The sequence below is a fragment of the Pseudophryne corroboree genome, chromosome 3 (genome assembly GCF_028390025.1).
Source record: "Pseudophryne corroboree isolate aPseCor3 chromosome 3, aPseCor3.hap2, whole genome shotgun sequence".
Taxonomy (NCBI): domain Eukaryota; kingdom Metazoa; phylum Chordata; class Amphibia; order Anura; family Myobatrachidae; genus Pseudophryne; species Pseudophryne corroboree.
In genome coordinates this window covers 536,948,347-536,966,294 of record NC_086446.1, presented here as the reverse complement: position 1 = coordinate 536,966,294, position 17,948 = coordinate 536,948,347, and the positions used below count along the sequence as shown (strand labels likewise).

At 46.6% G+C, this 17,948-nt stretch overlaps 1 protein-coding gene across 4 annotated transcripts in view; it reads left to right on the top strand.

Annotated features, from left to right (window-relative positions):
* The window catches only part of SDK2 (sidekick cell adhesion molecule 2), a 1,024,610-nt gene that overhangs the window by 88,021 nt on the left and 918,641 nt on the right, over positions 1-17,948 (top strand). The gene's annotated exons all lie outside the window — the stretch shown is intronic.

The window sequence follows — 17,948 nt, the reverse complement described above, 5'->3', positions numbered from 1 at the left end:
GGGATCTAGATGGAGTGGGGAAGACATTAATTTGGAAGCTGCCTGGAGGTGCTGGGTGACAGCAGGAGGCAGCAGTCAGGAGATGCGGGAAACGTAATAGCTACTTTAATGTTCTGACCAGGCAAACAGCCTCCTTAATCCGGTTAACACCCGCCAAACCCAATCCGATTAACAGCTCACAATCTGATCAGTGCGACTGTCATTTGATAGACGGCGAATCAGCTCTTCCATGCCATATGTCCTACAGCTACCAGGCATTTTTAACACTTTTACTGCCAGAATCATCTGCAGAAGAATGTGCTGGAAAACAATTAAAATGCAATTTCCGGAGGATGGAAAAACACTCTTTATTTTCTCCGGACCAGTGGGATTTTCTTGGCTGTTAATATTACTGCGCAGGAGAAGACGGTGAAGATCGGAACAGGTGGTAGAGCGCATACAAAAGAGCCAGCCCTATGGACGTTCTGGTACATGATCAGCCTGAAGGAGCTAAGCTGTGACACCTAAGCATTGAACAATCCTGATTGCTACAGTTGTTGATTCTAATCAGAAATGTGCCACTTCCCCTGGGCACCTGTTGCAATGTGCTGTTGCCAAATTCATTAATCGAAGTGTTAAACAGAATAAACAGAACCTTTAGATTTCGCAGCATTCGGTTGCTCACTGGCACCTTAGTCCTGCTTTGCAGCCTGCTATGCGAATACACTTGTGTATATAATACTATTGCCATGACATTATATGTAATACGAGAAAGAGGGAGCTGCCGCTTGCAGTCAGCATGATATTCAGACCTTTTCACACTGCACGGCCTCAACTTGCTACTTTTCCTGCTGCGCATGCTGAGGCAAATCTATGTTTGATAGTTCCCAGCAGGGAAGCATCAGGCTGTAGACGGATGTGTTTCAATAACAGAGACCATTCCTGCAGTGGTCTTGGCAGAGGGCAGCAGATCAGCGGGGTGTTGTGCTGGCAATGATAGGATTCGGGAAGAGATAAAAGGGGGCAGTCACAAGGAGTCAGACCAAGTGCTGCTTAACATTCCTTCTCGTTCTATTAAGAATTTAATCAGAAGAGCATTGAGTTTAGCAGCATTACACAGCCCAACTTCTCTTTCCAACGTCTGCCACCGACGGACCCACTGGTGTCTTCTAATATTAAATAGTGTATAACCGGCTCAAGTTGTTATTATTTTATTACACATAGATATGTAGGTCTAATATAGCCCCTGTATTGATGATGGTTCTCTGGGAGTAGATGATGCTTCTATATTGCGGAGTCAGAAATTAAGTGAAGAGCTGTGTAGTGATTGATAAATTGACTAGTGTCCCAGGCAACGGCTGCTCCTACAATGTGCATGTTGTTGGTTCACATTAAATGTATAATTTGAATGACTTTACACCCACACCCCCATCGGCCAGTCCCATAGAGGCTATTACGGAACTCTGCTGCCCCAACACTGAACGGTAGCTATGTTTCAGGAATTATCTCAAACATCTGTATTCAGAAACACACTTACAGTATATGCAGGAGAAACTTCAGCGTCTGTAATATCACGGAGACCTTTCCCACAGATCAATTTTCCGTTAATTTTATCTTGGGATGACACTGCATTTGGCGTGGGTGGACATTGTGGTTTCTGTATTTCAGGATGTCAGGTACAGTGCTGACACAAGGTACTCAGCTCAATACAAATATGCCTATCTGTCTTTTTCTCACCTTTTTCTTTCTCTACCAAATTGGCAAATCATCCGGTCTGTGCCCTAGCAAAGGTCAAAGGGACATATGTATCAATTATTAGGTTTTAGACCCGATACTTGTAATTTCTTATTCGTAGCTAATGTATCAAAATCACATCCAGAGACAGGCCTACGACTTGTTAGAAGTGAAGTGATCACATTAGAGGTCTCTTCAGTTCTGTATTTGGACCTTGTAGCACTACTGTGCATGTGTGGTCCGCTGACGATGCATATGCAGTGGTTATAGCAAGGGCTACAGAGGCTAACGCCATCATCTGAAAGTGTTAGCTGCAGAGGCCAAATTCCAAATGCATTGCCTTCCAAAGCTTGTTAAATCTAACAGCTTCATAAGTGTCTATGAAGTTGTGTCAGAAATGGAGGAACTGCAGCAGATATAAGAGGTTTCTGCTGCTGTCCCTCCTTCATTAATTTGGCTGATACTTTATACCAATTTGGGAAATATACTGCAAATACTTAATTATAGATAACTCCCAAAAAGTGATTAACACTGGAGCTGCTTTCAATAATCCTTACACTGGTGCTGAGTGATCGGAAAATTGGACCAAGGTTCAATGTAGGAGCAAAGACATGCAGTTTTCACTGTTAGTGTACTTGTGAGGATGGTCCCTAGTGCATAGATGACTTGCAATTTTTACCTTAAAGATTATAATAAAATACATAAAGACATTTAAAAGATACATATTGTGATATGTTTGCCTGATTTGGACAGAGCCCTTAAATCAGGACTCCCCCCCCCCCCCCCCCCCCCCCCCCTTCTTAAATCAAGACAGTTGGGAGATATGACTAAAGCAGCTTCCCGCTGAAATTAGGAAGATACCAGTGATATTGCAGTTGCATGTCCTCTATTACTGCACCATTACAAATATACTGTAAGTGGATGGTTATTGGTATTCATATATTAAAAACACTAGCATTTTTTTTATTTTTACGTCAGTGAGTAAAGGGCCTTAGGCACTACATTTCTTCAACTTATGATCTAACTATTAATGTTTAATTTCTGTCTGGCACTAAAGGGGTTATAAAAGGACCAGTGAAGTTGCAGTTGCACAGCCCTATAATTTGATTGGCCGTGGGAGGGCAGTTTATTTAGAAAGCTGTTTTACCAACCAACACCAATTGCCTGTCAGGGAGAATCTCCTGCTTGCCTGACTTACCCTCCAGATAAATGACTCGTTTAATTCCTAGCCATTATTCTGATACCTCCTTTTATTATGTCCTCCCTGGAGCTGGTTCTAATTAATATTGACGGGAGGATTATAGGGGAGTAGAGAGCGAGGATCCTGCCGGTCCTATTGTTATTAGGACACAATGTCAGTCACATGATTCAGAACATATTAACCCTATAAAGATATATTTATAATAGGCTATTTAAATATCTATATGATTCTGGATGTTTGTAAGTACTATTGAAAATATTCCCAGCTTAGAAGAGATGTGTGGAGCTGCTTTGTATTCTGCTGTCAGTCTCTCCCTGCTTCTTCTAGGTCTATGGAGAAAAGGGCAATGTCAGATCTACTGTATTCCAAAAAATATATATATAAAATTACTATTATTTTCCTTCACTTCATTTTTGACTCCCTCTTTTATCTCACCCCCTTTTTTCTGCTGTATCTCTTTCATCCCAGTGTTCTGTATTTTACCCCAGTCTCATCACTTACATTTCTCCATCTTGGTATTCCATCATGCTGAGGACCATTATTTCTTTGTCATACATCAGCTCAGCACCCCACCACATCTACTCACTGAGCTCTTGCCCTTCTGTATCCATGACCTTCAGAAAAGACTATGAGTCCTCAGCTAGGGTCGTAGCACTACCTCCCTGTCACAGAAACAGAAGGTAAAGAATTGGGGTCCCAGGTAGCTTGGTCTGTGCCTCCCTTTTATTAAACCTCTGACTACATTTGATCTCTAGCCTTTTTTTGCATTCAGTAAAAATTAATGTCACCGCAGGCTCTTCCAGATTGCGTTACTGCATTAGCTTCGGTCACCTCTACTGGGAGGTTATTTCGTGAATCAGATAATCTTCATGAAAGGTACTATAGTTATTTTTCACTGAACTTGTCCAGTTCTAGATTTGGAGTAAAACCTTCTTAAAAATAAATAAAAATAATACAAAATTGTCCAGCTTGTGTAATGTGAGCATTTGAAGTTAATAAAACATAATTTTGAGAATTGGCGAAGGCACCAGACGTTGTAGTATTCTTACAACCAAAAAGATGTCTGATATTTTGCATCCACTAAGTTGAAGTTTGAAGGATTTGTGGGAAAAATCCAAGTAAGCTAAATCCTTTCATCACTAAGCTCTGCTGAACGCCATAAAATTCAGAATGGGACATTTCTGGAAGCTGGTACAAATGAAAAAGTGGGTGTTGCTAACAGCGACCAATTAAAGTAAAACTTATTTTCCTAGTGCAGTTTATAAAATAAAACCTTATATCTGAATCTGTTTTAGCAAATATCCCTTCATGTGTAATCATATTTGCAAGTTAATCACCTTGTTTTAAAAATACAGCTCCATTTATATAATTTAAAATTACTTTAATGTTTTGCATAACAAATATTACTTTAGGTGGCCAGGTATATGCAAAACGCATCATGTTTTTTCAGTCTTATGGTTTCTGCAAACTAAGTTCCTGAATTTATAATGCTCCCCACCCCAGGTGCCACATTGCCTGGGGTGGCAAATGATAGCTTTTGTACTGGAAGATTTACTGTTACCACTTGCACAGAGTTGAATGTCAGCACCCCTCCCGGGATACCTTTTCCTGCTCCATTCACAGCATGCATTCCCTGCAGACCCTACAAGTGTCACTGCCAACAGATGCCTGCTAGTAATGACTATTGATTACCCTAATTATGTCACTGGGACTGAAAATCCACATGAGCCCCTACTGTACCTCTACATTTTGCAAGATGTTTGAAACACATGGCATTAATATACAGTAGGTACCTTCCCTCTAACCCAGGGCAAAATTGCATTCTGATTCATACTGTACTCTCCCAGGCATGTCCGTGTGTGAAAATAAGAATTTACTTACCGATAATTCTATTTCTCGTAGTCCGTAGTGGATGCTGGGGACTCCGTCAGGACCATGGGGGAATAGCGGCTCCGCAGGAGACAGGGCACAATAATAAAGCTTTAGGATTAGGTGGTGTGTACTGGCTCCTCCCCCTATGACCCTCCTCCAAGCCTCAGTTAGGATACTGTGCCCGGACGAGCGTACACAATAAGGAAGGATATTGAATCCCAGGTAAGACTCATACCAGCCACACCAATCACACCGTATAACTTGTGATCTGAACCCAGTTCACAGTATGACAAACGTAGGAGCCTCTGAACAGACGGCTCACAACAATAACAACCCGAATTTGTTTGTAACAATAACTATGTACAAGTATTGCAGACAATCCGCACTTGGGATGGGCGCCCAGCATCCACTACGGACTACGAGAAATAGAATTATCGGTAAGTAAATTCTTATTTTCTCTAACGTCCTAAGTGGATGCTGGGGACTCCGTCAGGACCATGGGGATTATACCAAAGCTCCCAAACGGGCGGGAGAGTGCGGATGACTCTGCAGCACTGAATGAGAGAACTCAAGGTCCTCCTCAGCCAGGGTATCAAATTTGTAGAATTTTGCAAACGTGTTTGCCCCTGACCAAGTAGCAGCTCGGCAGAGTTGTAATGCCGAGACCCCCCGGGCAGCCGCCCAGGATGAGCCCACTTTCCTTGTGGAATGGGCCTTGACAGATTTAGGTTGTGGCAAGCCTGCCACAGAATGTGCAAGTTGAATTGTGCTACAAATCCAACGAGCAATCGTCTGCTTAGAAGCAGGAGCACCCATCTTGTTGGGTGCATACAATATAAACAGTGAGTCAGACTTTCTGACTCCCGCCGTTCTTGAAATATATATTTTCAATGCCCGGACCACGTCCAACAACTTGGAATCCTCCAAATCGTTAGTAGCCGCAGGCACCACAATAGGCTGGTTCAGGTGAAACGCTGACACCACCTTAGGCAGAAAATGAGGACGCGTCTGCAGTTCTGCCCTGTCCGTATGGAAAATCAGATATGGGCTCTTATATGATAAAGCCGCCAATTCTGATACTCTCCTGGCTGAAGCCAGGGCCAGTAGCATGGTTACTTTCCATGTAAGATACTTCAACTCCACCGATTTGAGCGGCTCAAACCAATGGGATTTGAGAAAATCCAAGACTACATTAAGATCCCACGGTGCCACTGGGGGCACAACCGGGGGCTGTATATGTAGTCCTCCTTTTACAAAAGTCTGGACTTCAGGAACTGAAGCCAATTCTTTCTGGAAGAAAATCGACAGGGCCGAAATTTGAACCTTAATGGACCCCAATTTGAGGCCCATAGACAATCCTGTTTGCAGGAAATGTAGGAATCGACCCAGTTGAAATTCCTCCGTGGGGGCCTTCCTGGCCTCACACCACGCAACATATTTTCTCCAAATGCGGTGATAATGTTGTGCGGTGATAATGTTGTGCAGTCACCTCCTTCCTGGCTTTTACCAGTGTAGGAATGACCTCTTCCGGAATGCCTTTTTCCCTTAGACAGATTTAGAATTCGGCGTTCAACCGCCATGCCGTCAAACGCAGCCGCGGTAAGTCTTGGAATAGACACGGTCCCTGCTGAAGCAGGTCCCGTCTTAGAGGTAGAGGCCACGGATCCTCCGTGAGCATCTCTTGAAGTTCCGGGTACCAAGTTCTTCTTGGCCAATCCGGAGCCACTAGTATCGTTCTTACTCCCTTTTGCCGTATAATTCTCAGTACTTTTGGTATGAGAGGCAGAGGAGGGAACACATACACTGACTGGAACACCCACGGTGTTACCAGAGCGTCCACAGCTATTGCCTGAGGGTCTCTTGACCTGGCGCAATACCTGTCCAGTTTTTTGTTGAGGCGGGACGCCATCATATCCACCATTTGTTTTTCCCAACGGTTCACAATCATGTGGAAGACTTCTGGATGAAGTCCCCACTCTCCCGGGTGTAGATCGTGTCTGCTGAGGAAGTCTGCTTCCCAGTTGTCCACTCCCAGAATGAATACCGCTGACAGTGCTATCACATGATCTTCCGCCCAGCGAAGAATCCTTGCAGCTTCTGCCATTGCTGTCCTGCTTCTTGTGCCGCCCTGTCTGTTTACGTGGGCGACTGCCGTGATGTTGTCCGACTGGATCAACACCGGCTGACCCTGAAGCAGGGGTTTTGCCAGACTTAGAGCATTGTAAATCGCTCTTAGCTCCAGTATATTTATGTGAAGAGACATCTCCAGGCTTGACCATACTCCCTGGAAGTTTCTTCCCTGTGTGACCGCTCCCCAGCCTCTCAGACTGGCATCCGTGGTCACCAGGACCCAGTCCTGTATGCCGAATCTGCGGCCCTCTAACAGATGAGCACTCTGCAACCACCACAGAAGAGACACCCTTGTCCGTGGCGATAAGGTTATCCGCTGATGCATCTGCAGATGTGATCCGGACCATTTGTCCAGCAGATCCCACTGAAAAGTTCGTGCGTGGAATCTGCCGAATGGAATCGCTTCGTAAGAAGCCACCATCTTTCCCAGGACTCTTGTGCATTGATGCACAGACACTTTCCCTGGTTTTAGGAGGTTCCTGACAAGTTCGGATAACTCCCTGGCTTTCTCCTCCGGAAGAAACACCTTTTTCTGAACCGTGTCCAGAATCATTCCCAGGAACAGCAGACGTGTCGTCGGGGTCAACTGAGATTTTGGAAAATTCAGAATCCACCCGTGTTGTTGCAGCACTAGTCGGGTTAGTGCTACTCCGTCCTCCAGCTGTTCTCTGGACCTTGCCCTTATCAGGAGATCGTCCAAGTAAGGGATAATTAATACGCCTCTTCTTCGCAGAAGAATCATCATTTCGGCCATTACCTTGGTAAAGACCCGAGGTGCCGTGGACAATCCAAACGGCAGCGTCTGAAACTGATAATGACAGTTTTGCACCACGAACCTGAGGTACCCTTGATGTGAAGGGCAAATTGGGACATGCAGGTAAGCATCCTTTATGTCCAGGGACACCATAAAGTCCCCTTCTTCCAGATTTGCTATCACTGCTCTGAGTGACTCCATCTTGAACTTGAATTTTTGTATGTACAGGTTCAAAGATTTCAGATTTAGAATAGGTCTTACCGAGCCGTCCGGCTTCGGTACCACAAATAGCGTGGAGTAATACCCCTTTCCCTGTTGTAGGAGGGGTACCTTGACTATCACCTGCTGAGAAAACAGCTTGTGAATGGCTTCCAATACCGTCGCCCTGTCTGAGGGAGACGTTGGCAAAGCAGACTTTAGGAACCTGCGAGGGGGAGACTTCTCGAATTCCAACCTGTAACCCTGAGATACTACCTGCAGGATCCAGGGGTCCACCTGTGAGCAAGCCCACTGCGCGCTGAAATTCCATAGTCGACCCCCCACCGCTCCTGAGTCCGCTTGTAAGGCCCCAGCATCATGCTGAGGGCTTTGCAGAACCCTGAGAGGGCTTCTGTTCCTGGGCAGGGGCTGCTTGCTGCCCTCTCTTACCCCTTCCTCTGTCCCGAGGCAGATATGACTGTCCTTTTGTCCGCTTGTTCTTATAGGACCGAAAGGACTGCGGCTGAAAAGACGGTGTCTTTTTCTGTTGGGAGGGGGTCTGAGGTAAAAAGGTGGATTTTCCGGCAGTTGCCGTGGCCACCAGATCCGATAGACCGACGCCAAATAATTCCTCCCCTTTATACGGCAATACTTCCATATGTCGTTTGGAATCCGCATCACCTGACCACTGTCGCGTCCATAAACTCCTTCTGGCAGATATGGACATCGCATTTACTCTCGATGCCAGAGTGCAAATATCTCTCTGAGCATCTCGCATATAAAGGAAAGCATCCTTTAATTGCTCTATAGTCAATAAAATACTGTCCCTATCCAGGGTATCAATATTTTCAGTCAGGGAATCCAACCAGACGACCCCAGCACTGCACATCCAGGCTGAGGCGATGGCTGGTCGCAGTATAACACCAGTATGTGTGTATATACTTTTTAGGGTAGTTTCCAGTCTCCTATCAGCTGGATCCCTGAGGGCGGCCGTATCAGGAGACGGTAACGCCACTTGTTTTGATAAGCGTGTGAGCGCCTTATCCACCCTAGGGGTGTTTCCCAGCGCGCCCTAACCTCTGGCGGGAAAGGGTATAATGCTAATAACTTTTTTGAAATTAGCACTTTTCTATCTGGGTTAACCCACGCTTCATCACATACATCATTTAATTCCTCTGATTCAGGAAAAACTACAGGTAGTTTTTTCACCCCCCACATAATACCCCTTTTTGTGGTACTTGCAGTATCAGAGATATGCAAAGCCTCCTTCATTGCCGTGATCATATAACGTGTGGCCCTACTTGAAAATACGTTTGTTTCATCACCGTCGACACTAGATTCAGTGTCTGTGTCTGGGTCTGTGTCGACCGACTGAGGTAAAGGGCGCTTTACAGCCCCTGACGGTGTCTGAGACGCCTGGGCAGGTACTAACTGGTTTGCCGGCCGTCTCATGTCGTCAACTGATTTTTGTAATGTGCTGACATTATCACGTAATTCCATAAACAAAGCCATCCATTCCGGTGTCGACTCCCTGGGGGGTGACATCACCATTATCGGCAATTGCTCTGCCTCCACACCAACATCGTCCTCATACATGTCGACACACACGTACCGACACACAGCAGACACACAGGGAATGCTCTTATCGAAGACAGGACCCCACTAGCCCTTTGGGGAGACAGAGGGAGAGTTTGCCAGCACACACCCAAGCGCTATAATATATATGGGAACAACCTTATATAAGTGTTGTTCCTTATAGCAGCTTAAATATATCAAAATATCGCCAAAAAATGCCCCCCCTCTCTGTTTTACCCTGTTTCTGTAGTGCAGTGCAGGGGAGAGTCCTGGGAGCCTTCCTCACAGCGGAGCTGAGCAGGAAAATGGCGCTGTGTGCTGAGGAGAATAAGCCCCGCCCCCTATTTCGGCGGGCTTTTCTCCCGGAGTTTTAGATATCTGGCATGGGTTAAATACATACATATAGCCTCAATGGCTATATGTGATGTATTCTTTTGCCATAAAGGTATTAAATATTGCTGCCCAGGGCGCCCCCAGCAGCGCCCTGCACCCTCCGTGACCGCTTGGTGTGAAGTGTGTGACAACAATGGCGCACAGCTGCAGTGCTGTGCGCTACCTTCATGAAGACTGAAGAGCCTTCTGCCGCCTGTTTCCGGACCTTCAATCTTCAGCATCTGTAAGGGGGGTCGGCGGCGCGGCTCCGGGACGAACCCCAGGTTGAGACCTGTGTTCCGACTCCCTCTGGAGCTAATGGTGTCCAGTAGCCTAAGAATCCAATCCATCCTGCACGCAAGTGAGTTGAAATTCTCTCCCCTAAGTCCCTCGATGCAGTGAGCCTGTTGCCAGCAGGACTCACTGAAAATAAAAAACCTAAAAACTTTTTCTAAGCAGCTCTTTAGGAGAGCCACCTAGATTGCACCCTGCTCGGACGGGCACAAAAACCTAACTGAGGCTTGGAGGAGGGTCATAGGGGGAGGAGCCAGTACACACCACCTAATCCTAAAGCTTTATTTCTCTATCGTCCTTGTGGATGCTGGGGTTCCTGAAAGGACCATGGGGAATAGCGGCTCCGCAGGAGACAGGGCACAAAAAGTAAAGCTTTCCGATCAGGTGGTGTGCACTGGCTCCTCCCCCTATGACCCTCCTCCAGACTCCAGTTAGATTTTTGTGCCCGGCCGAGAAGGGTGCAATCTAGGTGGCTCTCCTAAAGAGCTGCTTAGAGAAAGTTTAGCTTAGGTTTTTTATTTACAGTGAGTCCTGCTGGCAACAGGATCACTGCAACGAGGGACTTAGGGGAGAAGGAGTGAACTCACCTGCGTGCAGGATGGATTGGCTTCTTGGCTACTGGACATCAGCTCCAGAGGGACGATCACAGGTACAGCCTGGATGGTCACCGGAGCCGCGCCGCCGGCCCCCTTGCAGATGCTGAAGTAAGAAGAGGTCCAGAATCGGCGGCTGAAGACTCCTGCAGTCTTCTAAAGGTAGCGCACAGCACTGCAGCTGTGCGCCATTTTCCTCTCAGCACACTTCACACGGCAGTCACTGAGGGTGCAGGGCGCTGGGAGGGGGGCGCCCTGGGAGGCAAATGAAAACCTTTTTTGGCGTAAAATACCTCACATATAGCCCCCAGAGGCTATATGGAGATATTTAACCCCTGCCAAGATTCACTAAATAGCGGGAGACGAGCCCGCCGAAAAAGGGGCGGGGCCTATCTCCTCAGCACACAGCGCCATTTTCTCTCACAGAAAGCCTGGAGAGAAGGCTCCCAGGCTCTCCCCTGCACTGCACTACAGAAACAGGGTTAAAACAGAGAGGGGGGGCACTGATTTTGGCGATATTGAGATATATATAAAGATGCTATAAGGGAAAACACTTATATAAGGTTGTCCCTATATATTTATAGCGTTTTGGTGTGTGCTGGCAAACTCTCCCTCTGTCTCCCCAAAGGGCTAGTGTGGGTCCTGTCCTCTGTCAGAGCATTCCCGGTGTGTGTGCTGTGTGTCGGTACGTGTGTGTCGACATGTATGAGGACGATGTTGGTGAGGAGGCGGAGAAATTGCCTGTAATGGTGATGTCACTCTCTAGGGAGTCGACACCGGAATGGATGGCTTATTTAGGGAATTACGTGAGAATGTCAACACGCTGCAAGGTCGGTTGACGACGTGAGACGGCCGACAAACTATTAGTACCGGTCCAGGCGTCTCAGAAACACCGTCAGGGGCGTTAAAAACGCCCATTTACCTCAGTCGGTCGACACAGACACAGACACGGACACTGAATCCAGTGTCGACGGTGAATAAACAAACGTATTTCTCATTAGGGCCACACGTTAAGGGCAATGAAGGAGGTGTTGCATATTTCTGATACTACAAGTACCACAAAAAAGGGTATTATGTGGGAGTGAAAAAACTACCTGTAGTTTTTCCTGAATCAGATAAAATAAAATGAAGTGTGTGATGATGCGTGGGGTTACCCCGATAGCAAATATTGGCGTTATACCCTTTCCCGCCAGAAATTAGGGCGCGTTGGGAAACACCCCTTAGGGTGATAAGGCGCTCACACGCTTATCAAGTGGCGTTACCGTCTCCAGATACGGCCGCCCTCAAGGAGCCAGCTGATAGGAAGCTGGAAAGATATCCTAAAAAGTATATACACACATACGGTGGTTATACTGCGACCAGCGATCGCCATCAGCCTGGAGATGCAGTGCTGGGTTGGCTTGGTCGGATTCCCTGACTGAAAATATTTTATTCATATAGAGCATTTAATAGGATGCATTCTATATATATGTACGTGAGATGCACAGAGGGATATTTGCTCTCTGGCATCAAGATAAGTACGTTGTCCATATCACCCAGAAGATGTCATGGACACGACAGTGGTCAGGTGATACAGATCCCATACGGCACATGGAAGTATTGCCGTATAAAGGGAAGGAGTTAGTTGGGGTCGGTCCATCGGACCTGGGGACCACGGCAACAGCTGGGAAATCCAACCTTTTTACCCCAAGTTACATCTCAGCTGAAAAAGACACCGTCTTTTCAGCCTCAATCCTTCCTTTCCCATGAGGGCATGCAGGCAAAAGGCCAGTCATATCTGCCCAGACATAGAGGTAAGGGAAGTAGACTGCAGCAGGCAGCCCCTTCCCAGGAAAAGAAGCCCTCCACCGCGTCTGCCAAGTCCTCAGCATGACGCTGGGGCCGTGCAAGCGGACTCAAGGTGGGGGGGTAGTCTCAAGAGTCTCAGCGCGCAGTGGGATCACTCGCAGGTTGACCCCTAGATAGTACAAGTATTATCCCAGGGGTACAGATTGGAGAGTCGAGACATCTTCTCCTCGCAGGTTTCTGAAGTCTGCTTTACCAACGGCTCCCTCCGACAGGGAGGCAGCATTGGAAACAATTCACAAGCTGTATATCCAGCAGGTGATAATCAAAGTACCCCTCCTACAACAAGGAAAAGGGTATTATTTTTCCACACTATATTGTGGTACTGAAGCCAGACGGCTTGGTGAGACATAGTCTAAACTGAAATCTTTGAACACTTACATAAAAGGTTCAAATCGAGATGGAGTCACTCAGAGCAGTGATAGCGAACCGGAAAAAAGGGGACTATATGGTGTCCCTGGACATCAAGGATTACCTCCATGTCCAAATTTGCCCTTCTCAACAAGGGTACCTCTGGTTCGTGGTACAGAACTGTCAATATCAGTTTCAGACGATGCCGTTTGAATTATCCACGGCACCCCGGGCCTTTTACCAAGGTAATGGCCGAAAAGATGTTTCTTCAAAGAAAAAAGGCATCTAAATTATCCCTTACTTGGACGATATCCTGAAAAGGGCAAGTTCCAGAGAACAGTTGGAGGTCGGAAGAGCACTATCTAAAGTAGTTCTACGACAGCACGACTGGATTCTAAATATTCCAAGAATCGCAGCTGTTTTCCGACGATACGTCTGCTGTTCCTAGGAATGATTCTGGGCATAGTCCAGAAAAAGGTGTTCCTCCGGGAGGAAAAAGCCAAGGAGTTATTCGACCTGGTCAGAAACCTCCTAAAACCAGGCCAAGTATCAGTGCATCAATGCACAGGAGTCCTGGGAAAAATGGTGGCTTCTTACGAAGCGATTCCATTCGGCAGATCTCAGGGGATTTGCTGGACGAATGGTCCGGATCGCATTTTCAGATGCATCAGCGGATAATCCTGTCTCCAAGGACAAGGGTGTCTCTTCTGTGGGGGCTGCAGAGTGCTCATCTTTTAGAGGGCAGCACACTCAGCATTCAGGACTGTGTTCTGGGGACCACGGATACCAGCCTGAGAGGCTGGGGAGTAGTCACACAGGGAAAAAATTTCCAAGGAAGTGTGGTCAAGTCTGGAGACTTCTCTCCACATGAATATACTGGAGCTAAGGGCAATTTACAATGCTCTGAGCCTAGGAAGACTCCTGCTTCAAAGTCAACCGGTGCTGATCCAGTAGGACATCATCATGGCGGTCGCCCACGTTATCAGACGGGGCGACACAAGAAGCAGGAGGGCAATGACAGCAAGGATTCTTCGCTGGGCGGAAAATCATGTGATAACACTGTCAGCAGTGTTCATTCCGGGAGTGGGCAACTGGGAAGATTTCCTCAGCATAAATGAATTCCACCCGGAAAAGTGGAAACTTAATCTGGAAGTTTCCACATGATTGTAAACCGTTGGGAAAGACCAAAGGTGGTTATGATGGCGTCCCACCTGAAGCGCCAGGTCAAGAGACACTCAGGCAATAGCTGGGACGCTCTGGTAACACCGTCGGTGTACCAGTCGGTGTATGTGTTCCATCCTCTGCTTTTCATACCCAATGTATTGAAAATGATAGGAAGGAGAGGAGTAAGAACTATACTCGTGGCTCCGGTTTGGCCAAGAAGGACTTGGTTCCCGGAACTTCAAGAGATACTAAGAAGGGTCTTGATTCGGCAAGAACCGTGTCTGTTCCGGGACTTACCGCAGCTGCGTTGACGCCAAGGCGGGTGAACGCCGGATCCTAAGGGAAAGAGGCATTCCGGAAGAGGTCATCCCTACCCTGGTAAGAGCCAGGAAGGAGGTGACCGCACAACATTATCACCACTTAGGTGAAAATATGTGCCAGGGTGTGAGGCCAGGAAGGCTCCACGGAAGAATTTCAACTAGGTTAATTTCTACATTTCCTGCAAACAGGAGTGTCTATGGGTCTCAAATTGGGTCCATTAAGGTTCAAATTTCGGCCTGTTGATTTTCTTCCAGAAAGAAATTGGCTTCAGTTCCTGAAGTCCAGAAGTTGTTAAGGGAGTACTGCATATACAGCCCCTTTGATGTCTCCAGTGGCACTGGGCGATCTCAACGTAGTTTTGGGATTCCTAAAAAATCACATTGGTTTAAACAACTCAAATCTGTGGATTTGATATATCTCACATGGAAAATGACCATGCTGTTGGTCCTGGCCTCGGCCAGGCGAGTGTCAGAATTGGCGGCTTTATCTCACAAAGCCATATCTGATTGTCCATTCGGACAGAGCAAAGCTGCGGACTCGTCCCCAGTTTCTCCTTAAGGTGGTGTCAGCGTTTCACCTGAACCAGCTTATTGTGGTACCTGCGGCTACTAGGGACTTGGAGGACTCCAAGTTGCTGGATGTTATCAGGGCCCTGAAAATATAGTTTCCAGGTTGGCTGGAGTCAGGAAATCTGACTTGCTGTTTATCCTGTATGCACCCAACAATGCTGGGTGCTTCTGCTTCTAAGCAGTCGATTGCTCGTGGGATTGGTAGCACAATTCAACTTGCACATTCTGTGGCAGGCCTGCCACAGTCTAAATCTGTTAAGGCCCATTCCACAAGGAAGGTGGGCTCATCTTGGGCGGCTGCCCGAGGGGTCTCGGCATTACAACTTTGCCGAGCAGCTACGTGGTCGGGGGAGAACACGTTTGTAAAATTCTACAAATTTGATACCCTGGCAAAAGAGGACCTGGAGTTCTCTCATTCGGTGCTGCAGAGTCATCCGCACTCTCCCGCCCGTTTGGGAGCTTTGGTATAATCCCCATGGTCCTTTCAGGAACCCCAGCATCCACAAGGACGATAGAGAAAATAAGAATTTACTTACCGATAATTCTATTTCTCGGAGTCCGTAGTGGATGCTGGGCGCCCATCCCAAGTGCGGATTATCTGCAATACTTGTACATAGTTATTGCTAACTAAATCGGGTTATTGTTGTTGTGAGCCATCTTTTCAGAGGCTCCGCTGTTATCATACTGTTAACTGGGTTCAGATCACAGGTTGTACAGTGTGATTGGTGTGGCTGGTATGAGTCTTACCCGGGATTCAAAATTCCTCCCTTATTGTGTACGCTCGTCCGGGCACAGTACCTAACTGGAGTCTGGAGGAGGGTCATAGGGGGAGGAGCCAGTGCACACCACCTGATCGGAAAGCTTTACTTTTTGTGCCCTGTCTCCTGCGGAGCCGCTATTCCCCATGGTCCTTTCAGGAACCCCAGCATCCACTACGGACTCCGAGAAATAGAATTATCGGTAAGTAAATTCTTATTTTTTGTGCCCTGTCTCCTGCGGAGCCGCTATTCCCCCATGGTCCTGACGGAGTCCCCAGCATCCACTTAGGACGTTAGAGAAAAACCTTTCTAACCCATTTATTACATAAAGTACTTTGGCTATATCAACGCTTTGCTGTGCTGTGCTGTGCTGATTCTAGCTGCAAACCTGCTTTTCTGTTTGGTTTGGATGGTTTCTCCATAGCTAATATAGAACTACTGTAGATAATAATCAAAATCTTTTCTGTTTACAGAACCGGCCTTGGTTGCCTTGTGGCTAATCCTAGACTGCTGTGTGCTGGATTGCGATGGGTCCAGGGAAACTGCTGTTGCTGAGTGCAATCACACTGATTGCACTCCCTGGATCTGACCCTAACTGAGTGATGCATGGTGCCCCCCTGTGTAGATCGGCGCTGCTCTGCGGAACATAAACAATATTTGTTTCAACGTACTTAAAAGGGGGAGTGGTCACACATCTGTGATTAGGCCACGCCCCTGCATTACCGAAGCCCAAACAGGCTGTCTACGGCCCTGCCTACTTCTCCCATAATACCTGGGAAACTCCAGAATTAGTAGCATAGACAATGGTGGTAGGGCAATGATATTATGACTTGTGCCATCATAACCCCACATCCTGCTGAAAACTGCCACAAATTGTTCTGCTAATCCCTTGGCCGCTGCTTCTCCGTTCTTTCCCTCCAGGATATCCTTGAGGCAGTTAGCAACTTTGTGTAAAACCCTAGTACCTGTTAAATTTCTTATATTAATTTGGATTGGTTTTCAGACAGACTCCCGTCAGCCTTACTCCCACTTTGAAACTTTCCCTTGGAATCTGGGATATTTGCAAATGCCATGAGTCCTCTCTGGAATAACCCATCATATCCACTCACACTCACTTGTAATATATTTGCGTACTGGACCTCATACAACATCAATTTCATACCCAAAATTGCCCAGCTGTGACATTGCACAGATTTCAATTGACTTCTTGATTTTACTAGTGTTTGCAAGTATGGCAGTTCTTTACTTTGACACTTTTCTCATAACTTCTTATCCTGTTATGTATCCCATCTGTATGCCTTCAAAAAACATACTCTAAAAGCCTCATCTCTGCAATGTATAATACTGTCGAGGGCCAACATGAACTCATGTGGGAAGAGGACATTGCGGAGTATTTTGACCCAGATAGGTGGTAAAGAATTTGGAAACTCTCAAGTCTGTGCTAAGATCTAAGAAGGTTTCTTTGATCTAGTTTCTTCTGCATATTGTGCTGACATACAGTTTTTCTGAGCATTTTGGATCAACATTGGAGCACTTGCCTCTCGGTTGGCACTTTGTGTGGTGGAATTGTCACCTTATTAAGGGTTTCTGGCATGAGGTTCACATCCTCATTTCCGATGTCTGCTTACCTCAACCTTCATCCCCACTCTGCTCAGTCATTTGGCTATATTACATAGAAACAGAATTTGACAGCACATAAGAACCATTTGGCTCATCTAGTCTGCCCATGCACACACACACTTATTCACTAAGGTTAATTTTTTTCAGAAGCCAATTAACCTACACATGTGTCTTCTTACATTCTTGCTGAAGTCACGCTAGTTAGCCCTTCAAGTCTTGCCATACCATGGCGAGACTTGGTAGCGCCAAGCATCTTTTTTTGCGGTTCTTAGTCGCAATGTAATTCAATAGTACGCACAAGCAGATTCTGCTAATTAAAATGATATGCAGCATGCCTATATTCTGTGTGTAATAGCGGCTCTATTGCACCCGAAATGCCACATTACAGTGCTACAGTGAAAAACACTGTAGCATAGCATTTTATATGCAAATACAGTCGCAGTCACTCACGCAATATAGGCATGCTGCATATCATTTTAATCAGCAGAAGCTGCCCGTGCATCCTATTGCATTACACCATGACTAACATGCATTTTCACGGTAAAAAATGTGCTTGGCACTACCAAGTCACACGGCACTCACACATTATGTGTAACGCGATTTGTAGCGAATGGAGCA